Source organism: Palaemon carinicauda, chromosome 2 (genome assembly GCF_036898095.1).
Source record: "Palaemon carinicauda isolate YSFRI2023 chromosome 2, ASM3689809v2, whole genome shotgun sequence".
NCBI classification, from domain to species: Eukaryota; Metazoa; Arthropoda; class Malacostraca; order Decapoda; family Palaemonidae; genus Palaemon; species Palaemon carinicauda.
In genome coordinates this window covers 7,007,329-7,014,828 of record NC_090726.1, presented here as the reverse complement: position 1 = coordinate 7,014,828, position 7,500 = coordinate 7,007,329, and positions in this window count along the sequence as shown.

Sequence of the window (7,500 nt, the reverse complement as noted above, 5' to 3'; positions counted from 1 at the left end):
GACAGACCTCTTTTAAAATTCTTAACTAGCTTTTTTTGATATTTAGTATTTGACAGATTACAAACAAACTCACACGCGATTGAAGGATTCCCTGTAAGGAGCTCCGGGAGGAATAGGATAAGCAAAACTCTGCGGGAAAAAAGATTCCCGAGAGATGTGGAACTTGTAGCTGCCAAGGCCGGATGCAAAGTTTTTGCCCAGAGTTTCAAACCAAATGAAGATGAATTTCTCCTCTAAAATCTAGAGTGGGGTAAACGTAAGATGATCAGATAGAGAATCCGGTACGATTGGCAAATTAGGTTAGAGATTAGAGAACCTTAAATGACTGAGGAACAAGGAAGAACATGTAGTCTCATCATTCGAAATAGACCTAATTTATAAGGACCTGAAAGTAAATGCAAGAGATTGAACAATAATTTCTACAGGACGCAGCAGGGTTATATAAGTAAACATTCATGTAGACTAGTCATTCATATTTATCTCTGATGCTTATTGAATACGGCACCGATGCTCGTAAGAAAAAAAAAACGGCAGTGTCAGCAGTGTTACCATTGCAAATTCTTGATTAGTGGCAATATATATATATATATATATATATATATATATATATATATATATATATATATATATATATATATATATATATATATATATATATATATATATATATATAGAAGCCACTAAAAGCATTATTCTACTTTTTTCTCTCAATAATCATTCTTCCCTTTTTCATACCCACGACCTTCTACTTCCATGGGACTATCTGCTGTATCATTTTCTCTCCTTCTGATGGGTACATCAGTAACACTTTTAAAGTTAAAACTTTCAATTTCATTAAACATTTTTCCTTAGCTAAATTATTTCAACCCAAGAAATATTTATACTACTCTATGAGTCTCATGACATAAGTTTATAATAAATTTTCTTTTTCTGGATATTGTCTCTCTAACGGGCTGCTACAAGCAAAAGCCCTTATCTCACAAAAGGTGGAGCAATATTTCAAAAAATCATTATTTTTAATCTTACGGATTAAAGAAACCTAATCACCACCCACTACTAATCCACCTTCTTCACTAATAAAATCACTGGGTGGTGTATTTGAATCACATAAGGCTTGATAACAGATCGCCTTCACATGCAATTGGAGGAAATTTAAATTACCTCGAAAGAATTTCTTAGTACCCAGAAAGTTACGACTACAGCTATGCCCATCGCAAAATCTTAAACATGCTCTGTCCACAAGCATCATGATTGGCCGCTACTCAAACAGTCTGCTCCGCCTTGGCTCGCTTCTCTCGCAAATAAACATTATCTCATCGCTCCTCTGTTCTGCCAAGTGGTACATGGCTGTGCTGCGCACGCCAGCCTCGTGGGTCACTATCTAAGTTATCATAATTGCCTATAACCTGTTTTATTATTATCATTATGTTTACATGAATCATCTTTCAGAAGGCAGTGGGCAATTACAATCCATGTGGGCAGAGCATGTTAAAGATTTTGGGCTGTACTCAGTCGCTTCCGAAAGTTACCTTCTTCATGCCAATAGATGGACTTGGGACGAAACTCTTGGATCGATCTTCATGATTAAACAGACCCCATACCTCTTTATAGATGCCTTCAGTTGCATCCTGAAAGATATAGATAGATGTAATACTTTCTACTTAACAAGCAATAGGAAATACTTCAAAGTTTATTTTCTAAATAATGTAGTATGACGTAGAGATAATTTGTAAGGCCACTTGATAAGAATCGTAAGTAGATTACCCGGTATCTTTTTTTTGGGGGGGTACTCTATCTTGTGGAATTTTTTTTCTGTTTGGGTTTTATATTAGACAATTTAATGTGTATAGTGCTTTGCGGTTAGATTCCCCCACCACTTGAAAGCTGTCTGTTAACTGTCAAATAAATTTGAGTAAAAATGCTTCACGCTTGACTGCACGGAAATAATAATTTCCTTTCTTGATATTTTGTTAAATCAAATAACTAAGCTTACATGCTTATTGTGAAAACCTTTGAGATTTTATTTGACTATTTTCTTGCATGAGAAAAGTTTGTAACTTATACAAAAGAAGTTCCATCAAATCTATACACAATTAAGAGAATGATCACTAAATATGAAGACTCACCCTGAAAATATACTCATTACTGGACTCTCTAGTGACGCCCAGTGTAAAGCCATTTTTAACAGCCCTTGCTAGATGGGTGAGAGAATCGACAGTGGTCTCGAATTCAGGAACTGCCAGCACAGCTGTCAGCATCCCCGCATAAAGAGCTGGGGGAAAGAAATCAGTTTATTATTACTTGCCACGCTACAACCCTAATTTGAAAAGCAGAATACTATAAGCCTTAGGTTTCCATCAGAGAAAGTAGCACACTGCTGAAAGAAAATAGAGAAGTAACCAATAATCTATGAATGAGAAATATTAAGAAAAAATATATATATATTAAGATAAGTAACAAAATTAGATTGATGAACTTCTGAACTTCCACCGATTCAACCACCAGATTAGGAAGATCAATCCACAATTTGGTCAAAGCTGGAATAAAAGTTTGTTAAAGATTACGATATTCATCTATGCTATGAGATCTGTGGTGACTTGCGGTTGAAAAAATGGTATTCGTAACTCGAAAATTAAGATAAAATATGTTACAAAGGATTTTACTGTGAATGAAATTTGTTGCAATAAATAGTATTTTATGCTATTTTATTCTTATAAGGTATTAAAACCTAAGAAAATGGTAGGAAAATATGTGTATATATTCGAGAGTATATATCTATATAATATATATATATATATATATATATATATATATATATATATATATATGTATGAATATACAGTATATACATATATATATATATATATATATATGTATATGTATATGTGTGTGTGTGTGTTTGTTAGTATTCGTGTATGTGTACATATCCATACATATATTTCTATAACACCAGTAAAACCTTACCTACAACAACGAGGCAGAAGACGTACCAGGAAAAGAACATAAATCTCTGAGACCAGTCTTTAACGGCCATCATATTGCACTGAACGACGATGTTCCCAAACACACTGAAGTAATACCTTTGTATGTCAGAGCTCACGTTCTTCCGGAACGTCGAAAGTATCTTGGCTTGCAGTACTAAGAACGTCCCAACGCCGACCACGGCCAAAATAAGGCAGAGCCATACCTTCAAGAAGAGAGTGGTGCCACACAAATGCGTTTTCTGGTGACTTATGGCATCTTCCAGCCAAATTTTGCACCAAGTTGCGAATATCAATTTATATATCCGCAGTCAAAACGTTGTTTGTTTGTTGCAATGCAGACGCTTAAGGGATGGCTTAGATAACTTTATTACTGTCACCATTTAGGGTTAGTTAGTGACCCTGATTGGCGGTAATGGGTCGATTAATAATTGAATACTTGGTACAAATTTTGTTTAAAAGATGGCAGAAAAGGGCAGCATTTGACAAGATTGTAACTAGATAAAAACCATGCGATCAGCAGCTCTTTATCACAGTTCATCTTTGATGTCCAGAATGTCAAAGTAAACATCAGGTACAGAAGATTTTAGTTTTATGGAAATGTCTTTACAGCAGGTGATGTATACGCCAAGTGTTACCACAGCAGATTCATGTGCGGCACATTGGTATATCTCATGCAGGCTACCAGTGTGAAATATGAACAGCGTTAATGTGGATATCGGTAATTCCTCTTCGCATTTAGAACTAGACTCAAATTCTTAGTTTGGAACTCATCCATTTCCCCACAATCTATTTGACATGTAACAGATAAGTCAACCTAAACAAGTTTGAGTACAGTTGGACACAGGAATTTCTGGTACAACTCACCCTGAGTAAGTGCACCCAGCCACACCCTTACTGCGCAGCGAGTTCATATGTTTAGCCCTTCCAACCACCTCTACCCCCTCTCCCTACACTATCTATTTGGTTACTCGCTGTGAAGTAAAGGTGTGACAGGGTGCACCTCTTCGAAGCGAGGTGTGCCAGAGACTCCTCCTTCCAATTTTACACGTTATTATTACATTTCTTTTTCTGATATTAAATAGAACATGAAAATTTAATATCAATTAACCTACAAAGCACTGCTATGGCAAAAAAAAAAAAAAACACCAATGATATCTATTTAACAACAAACTTTTATATTTAGCTATATTTCCTTAATTTTCCATTAAATTGAGAAGATTAACTTTAGGTCAAAGATGTAGCATGTCATGTAGGTGAATGCAACGGAGTTAGTAAACAAGTTTAGAAATACCATTCTGCCCACGATATCTAACGTTACATGTTTATATTTGTTAGTCAGTTAGCTTGTTATTGTCAGCGTTAAATGACATATGGACACTATTCTGGTCATTTGACAGTACCACATCCATGGTGTATCATTGGCAGCACATACATAATTAACGATGTTTTTTTAATCAAAATAAAATTATTATAAACAAGAGGTGGAATAAAAAATTAGCAAACGTACCTCAATAAGATTATTATGAACAAGAGGTGGAATAGAAAATTAGCAATCGTACCTCAATAAGATTATTATGAACATGAGGTGGAATAGAAAATTAGCAATCGTACCTCAATAAGATTATTATGAACATGAGGTGGAATAGAAAATTAGCAATCGTACCTCAATAAGATTATTATGAACATGAGGTGGAATAGAAAATTAGCAATCGTACCTCAATAAAATTATTATAAACAAGAGGTGGAATAGAAAATTAGCAAACGTACCTCAATAAAATTATTATAAACAAGAGGTGGAATAGAAAATTAGCAATCGTACCTCAATAAGATTATTATGAACATGAGGTGGAATAGAAAATTAGCAATCGTACCTCAATAAGATTATTATGAACATGAGGTGGAATAGGAAATTAGCAATCGTACCTCAATAAGATTATTATGAACAAGAGGTGGAATAGAAACTTAACAATCGTACCTCAAAACTAAACGTAAATAGCAACGCCAGTGCCCGATTCTTCTCTTTAGGGGCGCTGGAAAAAATCTTGAGATATCCTTGAGAATACCAGATCGTGTAGTCGATAACGGTCTCCCTGGCATCTGCAGAAAAAGAAATAACGGGAATTTCAAAAATTATTATTATTATTATTATTATTATTACTTGCTAAGCTACAACCCTAGTTGAAAAAGCAGTATTCTATAAGCCCGAGAGCTCCAACAGGGAAAGTAGCTCAGTGAGGAAAGAAAATGAGGAAACTACACGAGAAGTAATTAATTACTGAAATGGAATATAATAAGTATAAAATAAATCTTTTTCAGATAAAGTATAAAAACTAAAAAAAAAAAAAAGCAAGAAGAGAAATAAGTTATAATAGTGTCATGGACCAATGAATGTTTTTAAACAAAGGCTAAACAGTAAAGTAAATGCGCAGGAAGCAGGACGGATATTGCCGAGCTATGATATTGTCTCCCTGATCCATGGGTTTTGTGGGAAGCAGTTCAAGCCGCCTTCAATATTGCTGGGTATTTGCTGGCCCAATCACGTACTGAATCTGTTTCCATGTCAACAGGTTCACCGGGGAGAGGGGACGCAGAGTGAGAACCAGTATGGTGCGGTTACATCACCTGCCACTGCTATCCTCAGGCGAAACAAGCCCTCAAACCCCCCAGCAATGTAGGGGAAATAAGAAGACTCAGAGTGAGTTGAAGGCAGTTAAGTTCGAGTCCTACTCGTGAGTGGGCAACCCTCACTAGGCCCATCTGCCATGGTAAGCCTATCTCAATTAAGGCGGACGTCCATAAGCCATAAGACTTCCAATGATTTCTTTTTGTAAGAATCATACTCGTGTAAATGTCTCCCCGAGTGTCCGCTCTCCCCGTGTTTAATTATTGTATTAGTTAAAAGTTAATTCCATTGTATTTGGCTGATGAAATTATTGAAGAGCCAGCGAGAAACTTATAATTCTTCTGTTATGCAATCTTAAGATTTAAAGTTCTATTTCACTCGCTTTGAAGATTTATTCTCATGTTAGTTGTGAAAATTAACTCAGACAATAAATCCTCTTACGATATAACGAGTTCTCTTGCTTGAGGTTACACTCGGGCACACTATTCTATCTAATTTCTCTTCCTCATGTTTTGTTAAAGTTTTTATAGTTTCCATAGGAGATATTTATTTTAATATTATTCTTAAAATATTTATTTTTTCGTTGTTTCCTTTCCTTACTGGGCTATTTTCCCTGTTGGAGCCCCTGTGCTTATAGCATTCTGCTTTTCCAACTAGGGTTGTAGCTTAGCAATTAATAATAATAATAATAATGATAATAATAATAATAATAATAATAATCGTCTAATTCACCGCCTCCAAACATGTATTAACCCACGTCCTGTGACAATAGTGTGCCCGAGTGTACCCTCAAACAAGAGAACTCTACCCCAAGTTAGTGAAAGACCATGGTTCAGAGGCTATGGCACTGTCCAATGTTATTTGATTTGATTTTGGAGTGTCCTTCTCTTAGAAGAACTGCTTACCATAGCTAATTATTATTATTATTATTATTATTATTATTATTATTATTATTATTATTGCTAATGCATTTAGTATTGTAGATAACCTTGAAGTAAAATGGATAAAAAGGCAAATTAATAGATGTATGAATTAGTTTTTAAAAGATATTAGAGGCACGTAATAGTTTAGAAAATAACCTAAGTACCTTGGTCTCCTTATTTCTTTTTCGTTTTTTTTTTTTTTTTTTAGGATTATCATAGCCATTTGTAAACTTTTCACTGTATCTAATTTTACTGATACTTTGATAAAATCCTCTCAAAGACTTTTAAAATATGCTATCTCTATAGCCCTTTCAAATACTCTTTCAATATGATCTGTAGCCCTTACAAAGACTCGTTTTTGTTTATCAGTATTTTTTTTTTACTCATAATCTGAATTAATTTGATTTTGCAATAGCTCATAATTTTTATTATACCTCTCAAACAGGATGCACGAAGTGATAAATCAAAAGCCAAAAATTTATTTTTAAAACAAGCAGTAATATCTCTCTCTCTCTCTCTCTCTCTCTCTCTCTCTCTCTCTCTCTCTCTCTCTCTCTCTCTCTCTCAAGCCAAAAATTTATTTTAAAACAAGCAATAATCTCTCTCTCTCTCTCTCTCTCTCTCTCTCTCTCTCTCTCTCTCTCTCTCTCTCTCTCTCTCTCTCTCTTCAACGAGCCCATATGCATGAAGTAATTACGTTATTTAATTTCATATTCTGTACTTAATTGATTCGAAACTAAAACCCAGTTTTATTTGAGAAAGAAGGGGAAAGTCGAAATTCTGAATTGGATGATACACTGTTTTTCAAAAAAATAAAAGATTTATATCTCATTTGAAAAATGAACAGAGGCAAGAATCGGAGCGAGTGATAATTGGTTCCATTGACCGAAGGATTAAAAGGATTAATTAGATTGAAGATTAATGACAAAAAATAGTCCTAACCTCGCAATTGATATATGGCCTCATACTT